This window comes from Sciurus carolinensis, chromosome 5, assembly GCF_902686445.1.
Source record: "Sciurus carolinensis chromosome 5, mSciCar1.2, whole genome shotgun sequence".
NCBI classification, from domain to species: Eukaryota; Metazoa; Chordata; class Mammalia; order Rodentia; family Sciuridae; genus Sciurus; species Sciurus carolinensis.
Window position 1 is genome coordinate 53,947,569 of NC_062217.1, and position 25,737 is coordinate 53,973,305.

At 37.4% G+C, this 25,737-nt stretch overlaps 1 non-coding gene and 1 pseudogene across 1 annotated transcript; both read right to left on the bottom strand.

Moving 5' to 3' along the window:
• Nucleotides 1–351: 351 nt before the first annotated feature.
• Nucleotides 352–23,998, bottom strand: LOC124985585 (charged multivesicular body protein 3-like; annotated as a pseudogene).
• Nucleotides 1,482–1,588, bottom strand: LOC124985976 (U6 spliceosomal RNA). Its single transcript, XR_007108909.1, has one exon. It is a non-coding gene; the product is annotated as a U6 spliceosomal RNA (small nuclear RNA).
• Nucleotides 23,999–25,737: the final 1,739 nt, after the last annotated feature.

The following is a 25,737-nucleotide window of genomic DNA, read 5'->3' on the forward strand; positions in this document are numbered from 1 at the left end:
TTCAAGGCGACCACTTTGCTGAGTCACAATCCCAGCCCTTGTATTGACACTTGATAATTAACTTTTACTCCTAATTAACCACGTTGATAAAAACTACCAGTGGGTTAAATCATATACACTGTTTGTTTCAACAGTAATGACTGGCAATCAATTATAGAATTATCTTAAATACTGTTTCCATGATATAAAATAAATATTTTTAGTAGTTTGTTTCCATTTTTCTCAAAACTAAGATGCATGCAGTTTAAAAGTCAAATACTAAGATGTACATTTGCCCACATTTTAATGTCTTAAATCTGAATGTTTTCTTACAGTCCATGACATCCTATAATTAAGTGGACCAGGCAGCAGTCATAACACAGTGACACTGTCCGCACATTTGTACTCCTTGAAAGTATCTACATCAAAATTCAGAAGTGACAGCAACCTGAAAGAGAATCACAGAATCAATAGTGTATCACTCTTTTGAGGAATGCCATATCATCAACAACTGCAATGGCACAAAGCTGGAAAAATACAAGCACAGACACTTTGAAGTAATTCAGGAGAATCTGAAGTTTTAGAAATGCCTTTTCCAATTCATTTCACTTATATTTTTGTTTTTCAGTTATACATATAAATGATGTATGATTTAAAAAGTACTGTGCCCACCTCCAAGATCTGGAACAAGACAAGGATACACACTTTCACTACTCTTATTTAATATAGTATTGGAAGTCTTAGCAAGAGCAATTAGGCAAGAGAAAGAAATAAAAAGCATCCAAATTGGAAAGAAAGAAGTCAAATTATCCATGTTTTCAGATGACATGAATTTATACATAGAAAGACTAAATACTCCATCAAAAAGCTGTTAGAACTAAAAAAATGAATTCAGTCAAGTCGCAGGATACAAAATCAACATAAAAGTAGCATTTTTACATACCCATAATGAACTTGCTGAAAAAGAAATCAAGAAAGTAATCCCAAAAATTCACAATAGCTGCAAAAATAAAATAAAATGCTTAGGAATAAATTTAACCAAGTAGATGAAAGATTTCTACAATGAAAATTGCAAAACATTTATGAAATTTTTAAAAATAATAAAAAATTGGATAATATCTTGAGATCATGGATCAGAAGAATTAATATTGTTAATATGACCTACTACCCAAAGTGATCCATAGATGCAATGCAATCCTCATCAAAATATCAATAACTTTCTTAAGAAATAGGGGGGAAAATCCTAAAATGTATATGGAGCCACATATAGAACAGTCATGGCAATCCTGTGTGGAAAACAAAATAAAGCTCAAGGCATCACAATATCTGACTTCAAAATATACTACAAAGTTATACTAACCAAACAGCATGGTATTGGTATAAAAATTAACACATAAATCAATGAAACAGAATAGAAAAGCCATAAATTAATCTACATACATACAGTCAATTGAGTTTTGAGATTTTTTTTTCCTTTTTCTTTAACCCGAAAAAAAGTAGGGTTTAGTTTCTAAAACTTCATGAATTTGCACGTCATCCTTGCACAGGGACCATGTTAATCTTCTCTGTGTCATTCTAACTTTAGTATATGTGCTGCTGAAGTGAGCACCAGTTAAATGATTTTTGACAAAGGTGTAAAAAACATATATTGGAACAAGGGCAGTCTCTTTAATAAATGGTGCTGTTAAAACTAACTATACAGAAGAATGAAACTGGATTCCTTTCTCTCACCATGTACAAAACTCAACTCAAAATGGGTCAAAGACCTAAATGTGAAACCTGAACCTTTGAAATTACTACAAGAAAACATAAGAGAAACATTCAAGACATATCGGTGTAGGCAAAGATTTTTTGAATAGGACCCCAAAACAGAACTGAAGGAAGGAAGTCAAATAGAGGCAACAAAATATAGTTTGAGAGGAGGATTTAGTTCTACTTTCTATAGCAGTGTAAGGTAACTATTGGTCATAACAATCTATAATATATTTCAAAATAACTAGAAAAGAAGAGCACAAAAAAATCACAGAAATGATTAATCATAGAAATGATTAATGTTTGAGGATATAAAAGTGCTTATTAGCCTGATTTGAGTAATACACATTTTATGAATGTATCAAATTACCATACTGTACCCTATAAAGATGTACAAACATTATGTCTTAATTCTAAAAATATAAATAACACTACTAGACTTAGTTCAAAAAATACTATGCCTGATAAATGTAAAAGAATCCATTTATTAATATTATGTAAAGATGTATGAAAAATGGTGGAATGAGACAGACATCATTACCCTATGTACATGTATGATTATACGAATGGTATGAATCTACATCATGTACTACCAGAGAAACAAAATAATGTACCCCATTTGTGTACAATGAATCAAAATGCAGTCTGTAAAAAATAAAAAATAAAAAATAAATAAATAAATAAATAAAAATATATTGCACTTCTTGAAAAAAATATTATGTAAAGATGATTATTTCCGACACTGGTGGAGTAACTGGCGCTTAGTACTCCTGTCATAAGAAAATATAATAGTGAGTCAAATGTATGAGGCAATGGTGTTAAGACATTGGACCACAAGCAGTGCAAGACGGTGACCCCTGATAAGAGGAACTGTGTTTCGAGCCTCATGATCACTAAACTGTCTGCCTGGGGGCAAGTTCCTGACCTCCGAGCAGTGAGCTCCAGTTTAAGCAAACATGATTGTCCATTTCAACTGAGTGGGAAAAGATGAAGTAGCTGAAATCTATAGGGTAGGACCTCAAAGGAGGAAGTCACATGGAGAGGAGACCCTGAAAGTTTGTGATAGGGTTCCTCATAAGTCTTTGACCAAGGGCTATGCTATGTGCATAATAAGATTCACTAAAGCACAGTTGCTACAGTATTCAACATGGAAAACAGATGTTAATTGTTAAGCACTACTTGTTAAAGTGCTGTTAACACCTTAGATATTCTCCAGAAATAATGAAAGACTGCTTCTTAGAAGTAAGGACCATGTACTTTTCCAGACTCACTCAATAAAGTCAACAAAATGTAACAAAATCTGCAGGAAGACAGAATTCAAAAGTTCAGTCTCATCAAGTCAGAGAGGTCTGGAAAACACCTTGGTTTTTCTGAACATCTACCCTAACAAAAAATGCAACTAAGCCTAAGCAGACACAGTGCCAAGTTGATCAGGCAGTAATTGAACTATGAACAGCTTAAAATAAAACCAACATTCTTCAGAATCTCTACAATGCATTATGCAAAATGACTGGTATACAATCAAATCTACATAGAAGCAAGAAAATGTGAATCATATTCAGTAAAAAAGCTATTAAAAGAACCCATCCTAAAGATGGTCCATATGTCATATTTAGCAAACAAAGACTGTTAGAAGCTGCTATAAATATGTTCAAAGAGCTAAGAAAAAATATGTTCCCAAAGGTAAAGGACAGTGTAATAAGATGATAAAATGGAGCTACCAGCATATGAGATGTGGCAGAAGAAAGTTAATGAAATTCAAGTTATTTAAAGAGATGTCGCCTAATCTGAAAAGCAGAGAATAATTAAAAAATAATTAACAGAGGACCAGGAGGTTCTAAATATTGTAATTGGGAGATAGAATTGCAAAGATAGGTAGAGATTAATTGGATGAATGGATGAATGGCTAGATAGATAGAGCAAGCAGAAGAGGGAATAAATATTTGAAAAGATACATGAAGTAGAATTATGTGTTTTCAGACAATACGATTTCTGTATATTAACATCTTAAGAAATGTATAAAAAATTAGAATTAAAAAGAGAATTTAGCACTTGGGAAAAAAAGCTCAACATGAAAAACTCAATTTTATTTATATATAATAGCAACAAATTAGAAAATGAAATTTTAAAGTAATAAATACAATTTATAAGAGCATCAAAATGATAAATTAGGAATAAATTTAATTTTAACAAGTGTAAAGTCTCTATACTAAAATTACAAAGCATTGTTGAAAGAAATTAAAGGTTTAAATAATTGGAAATATACAATTTTCATAAACTACATGTTTGACATTAATATGTTCCTTCTGTCCAAATCTAACCTACAGATTCAAGCGATGCTTGCCACATTCACTGCTGTAGAAATTAATAATCTTCTTCTACATTTGGTAGTCAAATTAAGGGACCTAAAAAAAGGAAGTAAATTAAAGAACCTAGAGTAGCCAAAATAATTTTTAAATTGAAAAACAAATTAGAATAATTACACGATCTGATTTCAAGATTTACCCCAAAGTAATAGTAATCAAGACAATGCGATAATGATAGAGTAACAGACAAATAAATCATGATAGATAAAATAGAGTTCAAAATACCTTTAAACATATATAAGTGATTTTTTTTCTTTTTTTTATTGTAAACAAATGGGATACATTATAAGTGATTTTCGACAGAAGTTCTAACATAATTTAAAGAAGAAACACATTGATTTCATTGAATGGTTCTGAAACCACTAGATATCTCGTATGGAAATAAAAATGAATCTTGACTTTCCTTCATGCCATACAAAACGTTCATTTGTTTTCAACCATTCCCAAGTTGAAAAGCAAAAACAATAAAATTCTTAGAAGATAATATAGAAAACTTGATATAGGCAAGAATTTCTTGAACAGGATAGAAAAAAATAGAAACCATTAAAAAAAAATAAATTGGACTTCATCAAAATTAAAAATTTCAGACAGGGCCATGATTAGGGTAAGGTAAACAAAGACATATTCGTATAAGTGCAGAATCAGATTACATTATTCTGATTTCTTGAAAAATTACATGAAATATTATTTATCTTCATATCTCAGTTTGTTGATATCCCTTCCAATTTTGTGCTGAAGGAAAGTGGCTCAGTCCCCTCACTCTAGTCCTGATCCTGATCCTACTTTTCCTAAATTTCTTTTGGTCAGTGGAACTGCCAGGGGCTTTTCCCTGAAGCCTGAAAACCATCTCTAGGCTGAAACTGTGCTATCAGGTGCTCCCCTCATTTGTGCTCCTACTCTCAAGAATCACATGTTCTACCATTTTCCCATGGCTACACATCACTGCTCACATGTTTTGTCTAGTCTTCCAGTCACTTAATGAAGGAGGCAATTCTGACCTCTGTACTCCACTGTAGCTGGAAGCAAAAGTACTTGAAAACAGCTAAATTATGGAATCAACCCAGATGCCCATCAATAGATCAGTGGAATAAGAAATTGTGGTATATATATGCAATGGAGTTCTACACAGTAACAAAGAAGAATGAAATTATGGTACTTATCGGTAAATGGATGGAAATGGATAAGATCATGCTAACTGGAATAAACCAAACTTGAAAGTCAAAGGTTGAATGTTTTCTCTCATATACAGAAGCTAGAGTAAAATAAAGGAAAGGAGGAGAAAAGGATAGAATACCACATAGATAAAGGGAAGATCAGTAAAGTAGAAGTAAATGATCAAGAGGCAAAGTGGAGGAATGAGTAAGGGGAAGCAATGTGGAATGAATTCTTAAAAAAGCCATGCTAGGTGCATATATAAATATACCACAGGGAATTTCACCTTTATGTATAAATAAAAAAAGCCAATCAAATATAAATAGATAAGCTGAAGGAAGTCCAGTAGAGTAGAGGAAGGAGAATCAAGGAGAAGAGAGAGGACTAGAGGGAAAGAGGGAGAATTCATGAACTAAAATCAAATTCCAAACACACATGAGTATGTTGGATGAACCCAACTACTACGTATAACTATAAAACTCTAATAAAAAATAATTAAGTAAATGAAGTACTTGCAAAAATATTGAAAAGTATTTTCTAGTATTTGTACCTTTAAAGTTAGGTGAATATGGCAAGCTTTTCTATGTCTCTCAACTTTTACTAATTTAGAGGAGATGGCTGTCAAAATTTTTCTACTCTTTAAACTATACATTTTTCGGGTGACCTGGTGACCATTTTTTATCATTCTGCTTTTTAAAAAAGTTCTAAAATATTTGGTAATGATTTATAAGATTGCTATGTAAAGTACACTGGACAAAAGTTATATGCGATGTGCAAGGTGCATGACTGTAACATCATTTATGTTTAAAGATACAGGAAGCTTCTGACTCCCTGAATGATAATAAAAGTATTTCTATACCCTGATCTATGGAGGTATCTTCCCTGTTCATGAGGGAAGATAAAGAATTTTGAGATATGTTACTTTTTTCTATGGCTACAGATACTTTGAAAGAATGGTTTATCTTTATTTCCCAGTTCAGGTATAAGGTGTAAATTCCAAAAGCTTGAACTAGACTCAGAGATGGGAGGTCAGTTGCTCTCAGACACAGGTCACTGGACTTCGATCAGCAGGGAGGAATGAAGGGAGGAAGAACACAGGTTCTGATGTGTAGGGATGGAATGGAGACCAGAGAAACCACCCATAGGAAATGGGAATGGAGTAGAGAGAAGGGCAGAGACAGCAGCTTCCTATATCTTCAGACCTGAGAGCAGATGGAACACTGCATTATTGGCACCAGTGTAATCCAACAACTATTGACTCTTCATTAGTAGATACTGGTATACTTTGTCGAGAGGGAAAGATCAGTTTCAATCTTTTGTGATTAGCAGCATACATTACTAGGAAAGAGCAATAAATGTTTAAAAAAATAATTTGTATTCATAAACTGTTTCCTAAGAGGCATTAGACATTATTTAGATTAGGTTAAGAAAATTATCTTTTTACTTCCCATTATTGGCCAAACAGAACAATCTTCATCGTCTTCTTACATTGCTGAGACATGTGGTTGTTGCAACATAACTGCGAAAGAAACTGCCATTAGGCAAGGTAAAAGAGGCCCACACTTTCCTAAAATGATTCCACATCCTCTCGTCCCTGCCAAGGCTGCCAGCCATCTGCCAATTGTGATGTACTTTATGATATGGACACAGGGAGCTAGACAAAGATCACCAATTAATTTCCTTCCCACAAATGACAAAACATATCATGAAACAGAATCTCTTAAGTAAGTGACCATTGGGTCATGCCTTCTACCCCCAAACCAGCAGACTTTTCCTTCCTGACAACAGTTTTAAACTTGGGATGAACTCAGCAGTTCCTGCCCCTTGGCCACAGTTATTTATGTCAGGCCTTTGGGAAGGACTTCATGGGGAGTTTTGGAAGAGACTGGAGAGCTCCTTTGTTACAAGCCTTCTGCATTACAGATGAACTAACCAAGAAGTTAGGTGACTTGCACAAAATCAGCTTTAAGGAGTTAAAGATATATTACTCAAGCATTTTTCCAGTTATTTTAGTCAGCAACACCTTTCCTATTATGTCTTACCCATCCCAAGTACACAATTTTGGAAGAAGTATATGGTTACCCAAATTATGAAATTAGTCTGCAAATATGTGTTTGGGCTTCTTTATAACCAGATCAAGGTATTAAAAACCAAAGAATAATAATTATACCAAAAATATTTGCATGTTTATAATGCACAGAGATCTGAACTATGTTCTAAGCAATGGATAAGGCAAAAAAATGTAAAATAGTCTCAAGTATCAACTATGCATTGCTGCAAAATAAGGTGAAACAAATGGAACAAAACAGGTTAAAAGTAAAAATTTATTGTATTTCAAGATTTTGTGAACTGACAGAGCAGTTCTTCTGCTGATCTCACCTGAACACGGTAACTTGACTGGTGATGGATGTTTTAATGGTCTGAGACCATTACATGTCTGGGGCCTATGGTGTGATATCTAAAATGACAGAGACGACCAAACTTCTCCCTACTTTGTCTTTCATCTTGGGCTTCTTCACATGATGGGAGAAGCATTCCAAAGAAGCACAAGCAAATCTACAAGTCCCTTTGAAACTTCCACAGCACGCAACATATCATGTTCTATTGATCAATGAAACTCAAAGGCAAATCCAGATGCAAGTAATGGGGAAATAAGCTTCATTTCTACATGGGAAGAGCTGTGAAGAATTCATAGCCATGTTTAACCCACCGCGTCATATCTCAGGATCATAAAATCTAATTGTATAGATACATTATAAATACAAACAACCATAAGGCAAAACATTATTAAAAGTTAATATATGTCAGCTGTTACATATAATGCTTTTATATGTAAGTAACATCTGCCTTAATGTTCACTAGAATCATGAGTTATCTGGAGATAATAGCAGGTTTATTATTAGAGATAAGAAAACTGTAACATAAAAAGATTAATTTCCCAAGGTCATGCAGTTTGTGAATATTGAAGTAGAATTCAGGTTCAAAGAGTCAAATTCTAAATGCAAGTCTCTTGAATATCAAACTTGGCAAAATGTATGGTAAGGATATTGTATCAGCTTTCTATAGTCAGAACTTTAGTGATTTAAAGCAATACAAATGTTTTATCTCACAGTACTATAGGTCAGAAGTTTAGTTGGACTTGGCTGGTTTTCTGTTTCAGGATTCACAAAAGCAAAATCAAGGTCAAGCTGTTAGCAGAGTGACTGGGAAGAAATCCACTTCCAAGTTCATCCACTTTGTTGATAAAATTAAATTCCTTGCAATTGAAGGACTAAGGACTCTCTTGTTGGTAGTTGGCTAGGGTCCAACTTTAGCTCCTAGAGGCCTACATGTGGGTCCCTGCCTTGCAAACCACCAACATCCATCCTTCTCACACTTAAAATCTCTCTAACTTTCCTTTTGGCTGAATCCCTCCTGTCTCCTCTTCAGCCACATGTCTCTGACTGCAGCCAAAAAAGTTCTCTGGTTTAAGCGCTCATGTGATTGAGTATATAAATGGGGAGATAATCCAGGATAACCTCCCTATTTTAAAACTTATAGCATAGCCTTAATTATTCCTGCAAATTCCCCATTATCCTATAACATAGCAATCACAGTTTCCAGGATTTAGGGCATAGACATCTTTGTAAGTCACTCTGCCTACTACAGATATTAAGTACTACTGGAATTCAGAAGCAAAGGAGATTTTGCAAGCAGGGTGTTAGCATCCATTCATTGAGGTAAATTTGAGTTGGATTTTAAAAAGATGTAAACTCTTTGTGTTGGGGAGAACAGTTAAAAGCCATGAGGAATTTCTTCCAGATAAGCAATAAGAATTTGAGGAATAAAGGACACATAGGAAAGTGGAAGGCATTTGTGGTAAGTGATAATGATTAGAATGATGGATTCATGGGAACAAGTGGTGGAGAGATATATTAGAGCACAGATAAGGTCAGCTGGTGGAAAACCATAAATACCACCTAGAGGAATTTGGGCTTTCTTCTACAAGCAACGGGAAATCATTATGTTTTTGAGTGAAAGGGTGAAAAATTAAAATGATCTTCGGGGAAAATGAATCCAACTAATGTACAGGAAAGACGGGAGTGAGGAGGGCAAGAAGACAGCCAGGTAAATTAGGGGGCATTTATAACCATCCTGTTGTGCAATAGCAAGGTTAATAAGAACGGGAAATGAGTGAGAGATCCCAGGAAGAAAGAAATAACTGGACTGTGCAACTGACTAAACATTGCTTGTGGAAGAAGAAACTGTGATCTTGGAAAAGGGGGTTGAGGGGAATGAAGTGGAACCTATGCAGACAGGAAGTCTGAGTCAGGTAAAGCATCATTAATAGTGATTCCAGTCTAAAACGAACAGCTCTGCCCTAACAAGGAGCAGTTGGGGTCTGCACCCTGCTCAGCCTTCAGGACCCACTGTCTTCTTATTTAGGGTAGGAAACAGGCTCTGCCACAGAGCAGGCTCTCTGTCAGAATATCCCAACTTCAAAAGCCACATCTCCAGGCACAAAAAAGCAGAGCCTTTTTTTTTTCCCCCATCAAAAAGTTCCTTTTAATAGTTGGAGTTATTTTCCAAACAGTGGTTTAATTAGTGTTTTTAATTTCTATACTTAATGAAAAATTTACAGCTCCATGGTTGCTTCTGAGGGTTCTGTGAGTTATTCTGTGTGTGAGTGAGTTATCGTTTTCCTTTCTTCCTGTTTTTTTTTTTTTTTTTTTTAATGCAAGATTTTTATAGACTGGAAATCTTCTGAACTTTAGTCTTTGGGGGCATATCTGCATCTCAGAATTGATGTATATAATAATAAAAAGAAAGTTTCCAACTGTACAAGAGGATGGATTAAGAGATCACTCTTGAAGGCACTTCTTAATAAACATTCTTTGGCAGGCTTGAGATTTACAGGGGGCCATCATCAAAGTGGCCATGTAAATGGGGACATATTGACAACTTTCACCCTTAAAGGAAGAGGCAAACAGGATTTATATGTTTCAACCACTGCTCTCTGGGGAACTCAACAAGGGACTTATTTTGTTTCTCCTTTAATGGCTTCTCCTGGGTACTTTATGGACCAGTTCTCTCATCTCAAGTGTCTGATCCCAAGACATAAATTAATTTTAGATGCACCTTTCATCCATCTTGTCTGCTAAGGCAATATTCACTATTTGTTTGGGTTGCCATGGAGATAATTGACTTCCTGCTGTGGTAGAAGTCTTGTTTGGGGGTATTAAAGGGGTTTGGGTCCAGAGATTCTTTAATTTTCACACAGTAAGGAAAGTCATTTCATCAATGGAGCATTTGTATACATCTCCCAATTATAATTGGAATGCATTTTTTTATCACCTTGCAAAATTTCCCTTTTTATTTTCCATCACTTCCTTTTTTGTGGTTTAACCTCTACTCTCCAAGGTGCTGACTAAAACCACAGCAAAGGGCAAGCAGTCTATTTATTACTCTTTTCTAGGATGGTTAGACACAGGATCCCAGCAGAATATTATCTGAGGAAACAGCTGAAGAATCTGAGAAAATGGTGGACTGCAGAGCCCTATTCAGGTAGGGGGAAAGCTTCGTTCTATCAAGACAAGAAACACTTTGAATACCAATTCATAAAATCAATCTCCCAGTGACCAACTCAGGCTACTAAAGATTGGGTCCCTCTGGACCCAGTTCTGATATTTACAAAAGCAATTGTTGGATTCTGCTATAAACTGTTAGGCAATCTGAAAGCCCTCTTCAGTACAATGAGAAAAATTAAGAAAGAAATATCAGTTTTTAAAAACCTTCTTCAAGGTAAACAAATAACGAAATGAGAAAATATACTTCACACATATTCCTTCTTACCTTCTACATTTTGACTGCACCAACCAATCATAAAATTTTATACAATGAATTATCTAAAGACCTTAATGGCATTTGAAAACATAGCTACCAGAATCATATGAATTATGGTATTTCTACACATATATTTTACAACACCAAAATGAAATCCTACACCAATTATACACATGTCTAACATTTTTTGCTAAAATAGTGCTTTTTTTTTTTTTTTGGTGGTTCAAAAAGCTATTACCAAAAGAAAAAATTAAATCAATGATCAGAATGAGAATCCTTAGGAGCAATAATAGTGAACAAAACTCTAAGAACCTACTTCAGTTCTTTTAAGTGCACAGCACAAAATCAATTTGCAATGACCCTGAGAATCAGCCTTTCTCACCACATGACAACAAAAGAAATAGGGGATGAAAACAAATTAAAGTAGGTTCTTAAGAGTCTTTTTTGCCTTCCAAAGATTTCAGGGTATCTTTGAGCTATGAAAACTTTTAAAGGCAGCTCTTTGAATGTTTATCAATATAATTGTATATTTTTACAGTAATGGCTTTTAGACTCCGGAAGCCCACAATTCACTTTCTGACTTCTCTTTCATTGTTTATTTACTCCATGAATTTGTTTTGAGGGCATGTTCTGAACATGGCACTGTGCTAGGCAATGGAGGGAGAGGAAATGATGCAGTCTAGATGACACCAACTTAAAGGTGACGCAACGCAGATAAATGCAGGCAACTGTCCAGAGGAAACAAAATGCAAGGAATCCAGTGGAGGAAAGAGAACACTCCACAGTACAATGCCCATACATCAGTTCACAGTCTCCAGTTCACCGGTAACAAAGCTACACTTGAAAAGGCCTTGAAAGGGCAGAGCTTGCATTGGACCCTACCTACCTACCTACCTACCTACCTACCTGATTCCTCATCCAAGTGCTCAACCACTGACCTAGGAAGATTTCTAAGTTCAAATATGGTAGTTGACTTCAATGATGACAGCTAAGCTGGACCAGGAAGGATTTTGATGTATACAGAGGGACCAGGACATGGTTCCCCGAGGTGATGTAAAGAGTAGGTAAGTCCTACACAGCAGGCACATGTTGCCTGGCACTACTGTAAGTGCTTTACGTATACGAACTTGCTGCACCTTCACAATGACATCCTTATTCCCTAATGAAGAGAGGCACAGTTATTATCCCCACTGTATGAATGGGGAAAGTCAGCTTCAGCGAGGTCAAGGACCTAGTCCAAAGTCAAGCAGCTAGTAAATGGCAGAGATGACCCAAGTGACCTGACTTCCAGGCCTGTGTTTCTGCATTCTCCTCCCACACCACCTACCTCCCTGGAGACTGCATATGAAAGTAAGGAGCAGTGGCAAGGACCAGACAACTAATTCCCATTGGATGGAAGTGAAGTGCAGGTGGAGAAGGACCATCAATTGTCTTCTGCAGGCTTTGAGGACCTTTCCTTTTTTTTTTTTTTTTTTTAAAGAAGGGATAAACTATGCTCAAAAAGAGTTTTTAGAAAGATAACTCTGGAGCAAAGAGTGTAGATTAGAGGGGATAAATGTTGGAGGCACTGTTCTTTTATTGAAAACATATTTACAAGTAAACCTCCAAACATATACATACTGCACAAAAATCGCACACAGAAAACAGTACGTATAAACTTGCATACAACACACCCCCAATACATGCATGTAACTATGTGTAACATACACATATGCACACACATGTATCACACATGGACTATATCTGCCCATATGCCCCACACAGACACATACATACCATGTATTCACACTCGTACAGATACCACGTGCACTTACATCCCACATATATCACACACACATTGTGTGCATTCAAACATGCCACACAATGCCCCACAACTAGATGCCACACACCTAGGCCTTTCCACACACACGCATGCATGCACACCATCATGAATCACACATATAACATCATATACATACCTCACACATATGCATGGGCACACACATACATATACATATTCATTCCCTGACCTTGAGCATAAGGTAAATAATTCAAAAAGGCCATGTTCACTATAATTTCTTTTTCTCATTTATTTACTGCTTTTCTGAACATAGGCAAATATTATCCAGAATACTGAGCTTGCAGGAAAGGAATGCTGTATATCTCCATCTTCCATTTCTAATGACCTAATATTAGAAAGATTTTTTTCCTTCTCTGGATTAATTTGGATTTTTTTTCTGAGCTCAATAAGATGCCAGGGAAGCTATTCTGAAAGGTCTAAGATGGGGCTTTGATCAGCATTGTCTACAACTGTGCAAATCACATGCACTTATGTCTTAAATTATGAAAAACAGTACGTTTTGATTCCCTCACTTTAATCTGGCCTCCATTTAGAAATTGCCTGTGATGAGCTTAGGCAAAGTCAATGTCCAGACCAAGACAGTGACTCCAACCTACCAAAGAACCCACAGAGCTATGTGTGGACTTTATATAGACTTCAAGTGTAATATTATACATTTCTTTGTCTAATAAATGCACAAGCATAATATTCACCATTTAAAATAATAATATGTAGCTAAACAAGATGAAAATGTTTATTCTATAGTCAAAATAACTCTCACTGCCCCCCTCAAACAGAACAAAATGCCTGCCACCTGAATGTTATATTATATTCAAACAATTGCTTATACTTGTAAATTATTGTAAAGACATCACAAAATTCTTGAAAGCAAAACAACATTTCTGAGCATGCATGGTTCAAGTTTCACTTAGGAACCGTGAAAACTACATTCTGTAGAACACACACAGAGTATTTACAGGAAATGTGGTCCGTGAGATACAGAGCCTCTGGTCTAAATGGAAGATCACATTTTCATATTTTAAGGTCAAATTACATCAGCTTCTTTCCAGTAAAAAAAAAAAATAGCATCATACTAGAATGTTAATATCTTTAAAACCTTTGAGCCTCAATATGGTGATCTCTCAGGATAATTTACCGCGGACGAGACTGATGAGCTGCGCTGGCTATTTAATACCCAGAGTCGTGCTTAGGAGAAAAGGATTTCCAGGATAAACCACTTTCAGGGAAAATTCAGTCTAGCAACTTTTAGTTTCAGAAACCATGTGTAGGGCAGAAGACAAAATTACCCAACATATACAAACAGAGTTTTCACCCTTTATGGTAAATATGGTTATTTCAAGTTGTCAGGATAATTTGGGATATTCAACTTTATGATTACATAAAATCATTTCAGTGAAAGAAACAATCAAAGTGATTTATTTTAGTTTCCTCTCCCCCATCCTTCCATTCCCCTGAATCTGTTGACTGTGTAGTATTATTACATTTACCGAACTGCATGCAAAATGCATTCAGTAAGCATTTCCTGAGCCCCACTTTGCTAGACGCATGATGATTCATAAAATTCTAAGAAACTTCCTATTTGCCCTCAGTGAGCCTGAAATCCAGCATGAAAGATAAAACACTTATGAGACTATCTAAAAAACAACAGCACCAGTTGTAAGAATGAATAGGGTGGTACCAATCGCTTCAGGAATGCAGAACTACTATCAAGAATCAGCAGAATGCAGACTTAAGGCATGTGCATAATTCCAACAATGGGATATGAAATTCCCATTTCAGGGACATAAACTTTCATTCTGTTGAGGGACATTTTGGCTGCAGCAGCAGATGTTTGAGATCCTCTAGTAGAAATAGGGAGTGTTAATGACTACAGGTGGTTATCGTACCAAAATGACAAACAACAATAACAAAAAATCCATAAAAACCTGAGTGGCTTCTGCTAGGCTTGCTGGCATATTTTCAAAATGAAAGAGATTGCTCATAAATTATCTTTCAAGTTGATTTCATTTTTTTTTTCTGTGTGCTGGTGAAATACTCTAATGAGCATCCACATCACCTCAGTGGATTTGGGAGTTAGTGTGATTCCTGAAAAACAGGTGGGATTGTTACTCAAGGACATACTCAGCATTTCTGCCTGAGTGAACTAGCAGTGAACTCACAAACCTCCTGGTAGGTTGGGAACAATCACAGCAACCATCAAAGCAAGATTTGGGTCACTGGGGACTTTTTCATGTGGGATTTAGTGGAGGACTTTATCAGAGAGTCCTCAAGGTTCTTTCTGGGCACTCACATATATCCTCCCTTCTTTGGGCACCTGCAACCTAAATATCCTGCAGAATATCACATCAGATCTATAATGTGGAAGAGTCAAATTGCATCAAAGGCTGCCCTCACTACCCACGCCTGTGGGGAAAGACTCCACTGTTAATAATTCTGCTGACAACAGAGCAGCCCAGATCTATAGGTTAAGTAAATGCTGTATCAGAATCGCCAGCCTACAGGGAAATAGTAATCTGCGCCATTTGCAGAATGCCTATCATGTTTGAGGGCATTACTTTGTTTTTTTTCTCTAAACAGTAATTCTGTAGGATTAGCTATGGGCTATTTTTTTCCACAGACTACAAAAGGCTAAATAATCTGCCCAAGGCCATACGCATAGCACAAGGTATAACTTTTCCAATTCCAAACCATCGTTCTTCTCTGCTCTGGTATTGGAAATATAACACACAAGTGAATAATAAATTTAAATTTAAGCAACATAAAAACATGATGATCAAGGTAGTAATTGTATTGAGCTAATACCGAGATTAACTGATATAACAAATAATACGAAACAAACAAAACTCTTGGAATGCCATACTGTTCTAGGTTAGAAGAGGTTAAGAAAGAGGGGTTCCCCCTGGGCACCATTACCTCTTGCAAATAATAGAATTCTCTTGCCCAGAATGGTCAGTTCTATGGAGCATTACTTGTTTTCCCTTGAGACAGTAATTTCAAAGTCATGCACACCCTCTCAGAACCTTCCTGTGAGTCTTGATGACTCATCCACTCATGCATGATGCCTATTGAAGTGTACTGAATGAAAATCTGAACCCAAGCATTTATACATCCATGACTTTTCTCTGTCAGCAGTTAATCAAAAATCAGAGATTTCAGCTAAAATATGGATATGCAAAATTGCTGTGCTGTCCTTTAGGAAATAAAGATTACTCAAAAATTAGAGAAATCTCATGGACTTGGAATGGGCTGACACCAAAGGATAGGGATGAATAAAAATAAAAGATGCAAAGATCTTTCCTAAAGTATAATAAGCTCTTTGTGAGGCAGTCTTTTATTAAAATCCATTTATGTAGCATTTTACACACACACACACACACACACACACACACACACAAACACACAGGGTCCTGAACATTCAGACAATTAACTCTATTCTCAGAATTGCTTCACAAGAAAGTAGATTCCATCACCCTTTCCCCAAGAAGATACTTCTGCTGTTTGTATTCCTGAAAATGATGATGTACCATACCTTTTCATAAGAACAATCTCTTTGAGATCTGCAAATCTTGCAGAGAGTGAAGAGATATTGGAACAGAACTTTCTCCAAATACCACACAACAAAGGTGTAGAACAAGAGATACATGTGGTGGACCTTGTAGGGAGCCTTAGGGCCCAGCTGGACAACCCTAGCTGTAGAGTGTGGTAGCCAGAACTACATGACTTCCGGGCTTCTTCCTCCTCTTCATCTTCTGAGGCAGCCTTTACTCCTAGAGGTTGGAGATCAGGAATGGCATTGGTTACTTAAGTTGGTGCTTTGTCCAAGGCCCCTGCTTTAATTTCAAGTAAAATTTGACCAATTTGCATTGAACTTTTTCATTTCTTCCTGGTCACTCATGCTTTCAAAAGTTCTCCCTAATGATCCCAGTCTTCATTGTTTCTTAGAACAGTTCCCACACTGGATTGCTGGGCTCTTCATGAGGTTCTGCATGGCCTTCATTATTCAGTGCTCTTCGGAAGAATACTGGCAGAACCACAAGCTGGTTCTTCATCCCCATGAGCACAAGTTTCACATGTGCTTTGAATACACAGAGCTAACTCACAGCCTTCATTGAGATGATCATCTCCTTGTCCAGAACCACACAGACCCTTTTGGACCATCTTAACAGCATCTTTTACTTTCTTCTTCTCCTTGGCTAAGGTTTCAGCTTATGGTCATTTGGTTCTGTTTCTGGGCCTGTGGTAAAACAGAACATCATGGTGGGGAAGACTCGTGGTGGAAAGCTACTTACCTCATGGCAACCAGAAACAGAGAGAGAGAGAGAGAGCAAAAGAATGGTAATCTTACTCTGTACTACTTGCAACTTCAAATACAAGAGATCAGAACATTTTTCAGCATCTTATTTGCTGCTCTTCCTCCTCCTTCTTCCTTTCTCTGCGTGGGTCTTTGTGGACCTGCTGTTTTCAGAGTACCATGGGTGTTGAGCTTTATGTGGAATGAAATTTGGTGACAAAGAAAAGGAAGAAATTTATTCGGTCATTTTGCAAATATCTGAGTATCGTATATGCTGCTGGAGGAGCTCGTTAAGCAGTCCCCAGTCCCTGACCTTAAGGAGCTCATGTTCCAGGGAGGGGAAAAGATGACCAAAACTATAAATAAATAAAATAAGTAAGTAAAATATAGTGTGTGTTAAACAACAATAAGTGGGTAAGAAGGAAAGGAAAATAGAAGGAGACAGGAAATACCTGGGGTACAATTTTAAGTGAGGTGGTTATTTAACACAGGTGCACACGTAATCCATAGAAAGACTTCAAAAAGATTTGCTGTTCATTTCCTGGGTTTGCTATAACACAGTAGCACAAACTGAGGGTCTTAAAAACAGAAAGTCATTGGCTTAAAGTTGTGGGGTCTGGGAGTCTTCAGAGCTCCCGAGGGCTGTGAGAGCATCTACTCATCACTCTCTCTCTCCTCTCATTCTTTGGAGATTGACATGCAAGCTCCTCCCCTCCCCTTCCCCACCTTCTCTTCCCCTTTCTTCCTTTCCCCCTCCACACCTCCAGCTTCTGGTGGTTCGGATTTGTGGGTAGCATTCTCCTTGACTTCCCTTTGTGCATGTCTGTGCCTGTGTCCAAATTTCCCCTTTTTATAAGGACATGAGTCAGATTAGAGTAGGGTCTCCCCCAAGCACCTCATCACAAAGACTCTATTTCCAAAGAAGATCACATTCGAAGGTACCAGAGATTAGGACTCCAACATCTCTTAAAGGGTCACAATTCAACCCATAACAGTTGGTAGATACAAAATGTTTTTTAAAAAAATTAAAAGTCCTGACAATACCACTTAAAGAGAGGAATCATTAAAGGGGTTGATTGCTCTCATCAGGGAATGCGATGATGCCTGCTTCTATATTTAATAAAGGCTAATTTCAGCCCTACAAACATCCATAATGAATTATTTAATGCGAGCTGGCAAAAATATACCTATTGAACACAGATGTTGTCTTCTGTTGCTATTGGATTTGGCTGTAAAATAAGAAAGGGATTAGTAATCTCTCAGGAAACAAGGCAACAGAAAATTGGACAGGCAAAGGTCTGCTTAGTGGACCCAGAGTAATTCTGCATCCACTGGGCTACGTACCTCGGCTAGGAGCAACCCAGAATCACCTCCCAGCTTCTTAATAAGCATATTTTTTTTCATGAAGGATTGAAAATATTATCAAGCTAAATTTTTCCCTCTGCCAACAAGTTAGGGATAATGTGCACCATGTGGATCAAGCTGATCACATAAATTGAGGCTTTAAAGCACAATATCTGAGCATTTCCCAACTGAACATTACTTTTCTGTATAAATTAAAAATGTCTAAAAGGGGGTTTATTAGAAGGAGACTATCAAAGCTTTTTATGAACATGCTTTCTCTTTTGATCTATATAATTTTCAAAAAGTGTTAGACATATCATGATTTCTAGCACAACTGGAATTTTAAATCGAAGAATCAGAAGGAAAAAATGCAAATAGAAAAGACATGATTTTGAAGTCATGTCTATTTCACTGCAATTAGTCATTAAGCAGAGGAAATGAATTTCAGTAAAAAGCCTGCTTTATCTAACACTTTATCAACCAGAAAGCTCCAGAAAAAAAGCATTTCTAATATCTCCCAACACAAATCTTCAATCTATTAACCACAGGACTACAAGAAGGTTGTTATTTGCTTTCTTACTGGTTTGGGGAGGAAAGAGAAAATTACATCTTTGCATCAGTGAGCTTTTTCAAACAATGGTGATTTACATGTCAATCTCCTGATTATTAAATATTATCTATGTGATTTTCAACCTCATTCAATAGCAAAAAAATTTAAATCACAGATGATATTTTAGAAATGCTAACTACTTTGAATTTATATAAGCCTTGGGGAAGATCAAAGTCCTTTCAAGGTATGCTTGTGGATCACTGAGCCAGAACAGATCTGAAGTGGTCATTTATTTCTGAGCCCTCTCTTCAAGCATTTTAATATTAAAATATTTAATATTGGGAGATTTTTCTAGGTTCTACTTTAAAAGAACTCAATCCATGTGAAACAAAGTTAATAGTACCTCCATGGACTCAGGAAATTACCAAAGAGTAAATATAATGTTCATAAGGTATCCAATCTGAAGGTTGTGGGAAATGGTAGAATAAACCAAATACCTTTCTTGTCTCGATGGGAAGTAGGGAGATGTAAGGTTCCTCTATGTTTCAATGTTAATCCATTGGGTTATTGGATCACAGAATATTCAAAAGATGCAAAGATATGTATATTAGTTTGCTTGGGTTGCCATAACAAAAGACTACAGACTGAGTGACTTAAATGACAGAAACTTATTTTGTCATGGATTTGGAGGTCAAAGGTACAAGATCATGGAGCCTGCAGTGAGTTTCCTCAAAAGGTCATAAAGAACCATCTGTTATGGACATCTCCCCTTAACTTGCAGATGACCATTTCTGTCTGCGTCCTCACATGGTCCTTCCTCCACGTGTACATCCCCAGTAGCTCTCTGTGTGCCAATCTTCACAACAGCACACTAGTTGATTGGGACAGGACCCAAGCCAACAGCCACATTTGACATAATTACTTCTTTAATGTCCCTGTCTTCAAAACAGTCTCATCATGAGATGCTGGAGGTTAGAGTTTCCATACAGGAATTTGGGAAAAGGACAAAATTCAGCCCTTAATAGCAAGCAAGGTGGGAGTGAACTGATAGCTCTGTTAGTCATGACTTTCCTGTTCATAAAAGTTCTTCATGTTCTTCTGGCTTGAAGGATGAAGGGAAGCTTTGTCTTGCTCAATTGTAAAAGTTCCAACTTTGTGATCTGCCTGAATGGAGGAAGAATGAGCAACACATGGATTACAACCCTTTAGCACAGGAAGGTTGTCAGCCCCTCCCTTCCACTCTGGGAACAGAGGGGAGATGACTATGCAAATCACATAAGAATCAAAGCTTTAGAAACCTCACACCAGAACATGGGATACGCTCACAGATTTTTGAGTTTGAATAGCATATCCATCTGTGTGTTGGCTGCCATCTTGCTCATTCTTGTTTGCACCAGATAGTGGCCCCTGTAAAATCAGGGATTTGCATACTCACCAGATTTTGCCAGTTCCCAGCTTGGTAGTGGATACCCAGCAATTGTTCAGTTAGAACCTGTTGAGTGAGCAAATGTGCCTTCTCCCCAAGTGGAGTTCAGGCCTGGTCAGAGTGAGCCATGTGGTATAATTTCCAAATCACTGCCTCTGGCTCTTCTGAGTAATCTGTTTCAGATTTTCTGCCCATTCTAGCTAGGAGAAAAGCAGTTTGATCTTATCATCAATCATGGGTATTTCATTTTTTCCCCATTGCTCAATACAGTCTAGTTATAATGCGTTTTTATCAAGCTAAAGGAGATAATTCTGAAAATGATTGACTTTCCATTGATTGAATTTGCCTTTGGTTTGATTTTTCTGAATCCCAATCAGGAAAGGACCTTTCCCAGATAGCAGCTGGCAGTAAGAATACATGTCCCGAAGTAATGGTGCTTTTTATATTTTACATTGTGCAGAGTAATTTTTGTTTCTTCTAATTAAGTATCTGATATGATCCATTTCATTAAATTTCTCGTGAGGTGACCCAAACCCAGTATCCTCTTTATTGGTGAGTGAACACGTGCTCACTTACATTGTGTGGCTGAAAGGAGAAAATGTATGTCCCCGTTGTGGACTTTGCAAATATAAAGTTTGTATCTGCACAGCCCTATTTCCGGTATAAAGATTCCTCCCCTCCCCTCATTTGCCAAGAATACAAAAACAAAGCATGTAGCAGGCACTAGAGACATCACACAACTTAAGAGGCACCTCTGACTGCTTCCAGAAAATGAAGGTCATTCCTCTTTATTAGAAAACCAAGGGTCCCTGCCCCACCCCATGGAACACCAAGGCAGAGGAAGGTGAATAAGCAGTCCAAGGAAAGTTTGTATGCTGTTTTCAAAACAGCACTCTTATCCTTGTATTATAGCTTATCTAAAGGGAAAAATTAACTAAATAATGTGTTCAGTTACATGAAGCTAAAGATGTTATAAACTGAGTCTCTCCTGAAGAGCACCAAATCTTGAATTTTTCCTGTTGGAGAGATGATTTCACCACTCGTCTATTGCTAAACAGTAGGAAGGAAGGTGAACTTTGGCCTCTCTTCAGGAAACACATCTCTGCCTTTGCCCATCACTCTTCCACCAAACTCAACCGTTTACAAGTACAAGCAATGACTCTGGAGATGGAAAATCTGATACCGTCAGCACAAGTGGAACAAAATGAAAAGGGAAAAAAATCCTACACCCATCTGGACTTCCATATGCTCCGTAGCCCAGAGGCTAATATAATTCCTTGAATGTTGGTTATAAAGCAATGTGATATGGATAACTACCGTGCACTGAGCTTATTTAGACAAGTGTTCTTTCTACTCAATAAACCTTTGAAGGGATTAAAGTACAATCACTCCCAATTATCTGTTCACAAGTTCTTCCATTCCTATCTGAAGCTTTTGACCATCCGCTGCCTCTGGTTCCTGATTTACCCCAATCTGATTCCCCATCCCCTGGACCAAGTGACATAGTATATGGAGAATGACACCTAGGGAATACTGAAAGGTTTAGTGTGACACAGGTACTGGAGGCATGACCGAGGGGCTGCTGAGACATCTGCCTTCAGAGACAGGAGCCATATTGTGAATGGCCTTATGGGCTACAGCCCAGAGTTTATATTTGGGGGATGATGAAATGTTTGGAGTATTGTGAGGATTTTTGTTTTAAAGAAATAATTCTGGTGACAGTGTAGACGATGTGCATCAGAGGAGAAAAAAGATGGGTGGGAGATTATCTTTGCTGTCCCAGTAGAAAGATGATTATGGCCAAACTAAGACAACTGCAGAAGCCATGGAGAGGAAGGACCAGGATCAATGCTGTGGTCACATTTATACATTGGGGAGCTTCTCTTCAAAGAAACACAGGAAAAAAAAAAAAAAAAAAAGCAATAACTCCCTGAGAAATCCTTCTCTAGGTTTTTGCAGCCCTTATATAGAAGAGATAATATTGAAGAGACTGTCAGCATGCTTATCAAAGATTGCTATTTAAAAATGGAGGGGGGAATCTTGAAAGTATACACCTGACTTCTCTCTCACAGAGAGATATTGCAATTTCTCATTGTAACATGTGTGTTGCTCCCTTATTATTTTTAAATACCAGTTTTCTGCATCCCAATTTATTCTTTCATGCTGAATATAAAAAAATGCCCTTGATTTTTGTCTCTTTTTTATCCTCTTCTAATGACACCTCCTATTTCCACCTCTGAAAGCTCCAGTAACAGCCTTGACCACCAGCCTTATAAATACACTTCATAATGAAACTAAAACTAAATGAATTTCAACGATCAAGTTTAAATGTTTTTAAGTTCTCTTGTATAGTCATCCTTTCAAGTTGGAGCTCATACAATGGTTTTGCACCAATTATTTAAAAGAGAGGAAGGAGAGAGAGAGGGGGGAAGAGAGAGCCAGAGAGGAGGGAGATTTAGCAAGATGCTTTTTTCTTCTAAAAAATTAACCCTTAGGTTAAAATCAAGTCAGAACTATTGTTATGTGAAAGAACTTAAAAGATTCAGGACTCAGCAGGCAGGATTAACAAATAAACACTATCATATAATTTATAAAGATTGTTTTATGCTAATAAGAACTCACCATTGATTCTCACTCAAGATGCTTGTGTGTTCTAAAGATTTCCAACTGTTAGAAAGGATGGGACAACTCAGCTGAACAGTTTTGTAGGTCAGGAGGTTCAAGGTCATCCCTTAAAAGAGGCTTCAGAAGAGCCTCAGGGCGTGATGTGAATGAGATGGATGTACTGACCTCCCCAGAGCTTGCTGCTGGTGCTCTGGACCCACAGCCAGGGAGACAGGAGAATCAGGAGCTTACACATTTGAAGGAAGTAGGAAGAGGAGACTTTAAGACATAATTTAAGAGAATTAACAGTCCTAAAGAATAGGAGGAAACTGTGTAACAGCCTTACTAAAGGTTCTTGGGAACTTTGGACATAAATTTACTTGTCAGAGAAACTGATGTTTCTGATTTCTAGCTGTTTTGCTCCTTGTTGTGAAAATTATCATGGAATAAAAGAGAACTGCACTGTTCAGCCATGTTTGCAGCCCACATTCCACTAGCATGGGAGAGGCAGCATCAGAAACTCTCACCTGTTTTCACAATGGGTAGCACAAAGACACACTCTCAGGAAATGAGCAAGCTTGTCAGTTCACAGCAGAAGCAGCAGACCAGCTGTCACTCCATAGCACAGCACTTAATTTTTAATTTTATTCCAAAGACACGAAAACAGGAGTCCAATACTAACTCTCATTTTTTGCAAGTGGCATGATTGAACTGAGATTCTCTGAGCCACAAAGAAAATATAATCACGGTAGCTGAAATAGGGAATATATATATATAGAGAGAGAGAGAGAGAGTAAGTACCAGCCACTCGCTCAGCCAGGTTGTCAATAGGCCTTCTTAATTGTCTGCAGTTTTTAATGGCAGCTTCCATTTTCACCAGTAGAAGCCCACATTTCAAAAACAAATTGGATACCTGCATGAACAAGCAAGCAGTTAGGCAGCTAATTACTGTTTGCAATTCAATTACCTAATTACTGTGGGCAAGTGCAGGGTGTTTGTGCAAGCAAACAGTCCCACCCACAAATATTGCAGATTTGATTAAAGAAGGCTTAGGTGCAAAGATTCATGTTCAATGCTAGTGCTTTAATATTTCCTCTGGGCCCAGAAAGGTCCTGGCTAACCACTCTTTTGTTTGGATTAGAGAACAACCTGCATAAGTGAACTTCACCAGCCTCTTCCCATACCAGACTGAAGGTTCCACTAGAACTTGGCCTTGTTACTCAAAGAGTAATCCATGTGCCAACAGCTTCCTCTGGAAGCTTGTTTGAAAGGTGTAGTCTTGGACCTTACTCCAGACCCACTGAATTCAAATCTGCATTATGACAAGATACCTGGTCATTTATGAGTACCTTTGTGTTTGAGGAGCACTTCCCTAAATGACTACTCAAGAAACAAGGCTCTCTTGGTACCAACTCATACAGAGCTAAGTCTGGGTGGAAGAGAGGTGCTCAGCAGTTACTCAGCTATAGTGAGCAAGCTGGATCCTTCGAGAAGAATCCCAAACAGCCTCTCAGTAACAAATTCTAAAATATTAATATTAAAACTACTTAGCATGTTCCTGAGAAGATAGCAGAGACAATGTAACCCGCAGCCTTCTAGAAGATTCCACAGATCTATCTTTTACATTCTTGCTCACTTAGGATCCACTTGACATTTGTGTTCATCTATGACTACAGATTCAGCCACAAAATCACTCTGTGAACATCTTCAACCAAGACTTTGAGTTCAATTAATCAGTCGACCTTGCCTCTACAGAATTACATGTGAGAAGGCTCTATCTTGTGGGCTCTACAGAGACAGACCACACTTATCCATTTGCCCAAAGATTACTGAGAGGATGACTGCATAGCCTCAGGGACGGGCATTTTCTACTCCCAAATAGACTGTTCCAACCACCTCATCAATGTCACTCACTTTCACATGGTACTAGAACCCGAGTGCAGTGCCATTTTAGGCAAAATTGTGTAGTTTATCTTCATGATGTAGACAAAAGGCACCACACAGGAATCAGGGGAACTAATACCACTATTGAACAGTTGTGTGACCTTGGGCAAGGCACTTGGTTAGATCACGCCTGGAATGTTGTGTTCAGTTTTGATGCTACTCAGTCTCCTTATCCCTAAAATGAAAGGATTGAATCAGATAGTTTTCTAATTCCCTTCCAGTTCCTGTAATAACCTGTTTTCGAGCTTCTGCAATGGAGCTCACAGATTCTAAGTCTACATCCAACAGCCAGGTATCTCCCTACAATGTATGGAGCCTTCTCACTCCAGATGGATCCCCAACAAGGGATTTCTCTGCTGTCTTCTACCCACATTTCCTACCATGAATCTCGTCTGATTCAGAGCCTCCTTCAGCTAGCTATCCCATTGGCAAGCTTCCGAAAAGATGTGCCCTGAAGTATTAGCAGCTACTCTTAATGCATTATCCCTCTCATGGAGATTTTGGATTGGAATGGAAAACTGTCCTTACCACAGAGTTCTGGGTCTCTAATGATGAAACTTTAAACTTGTTTTCCAACTAAGAAAGCTGTGGCATTTCTATAAATAGCTGAATTCCTACTCAAGAGAACACAAAGCACAATCCCTCTCTTCATTGTAGCAGCTAAGA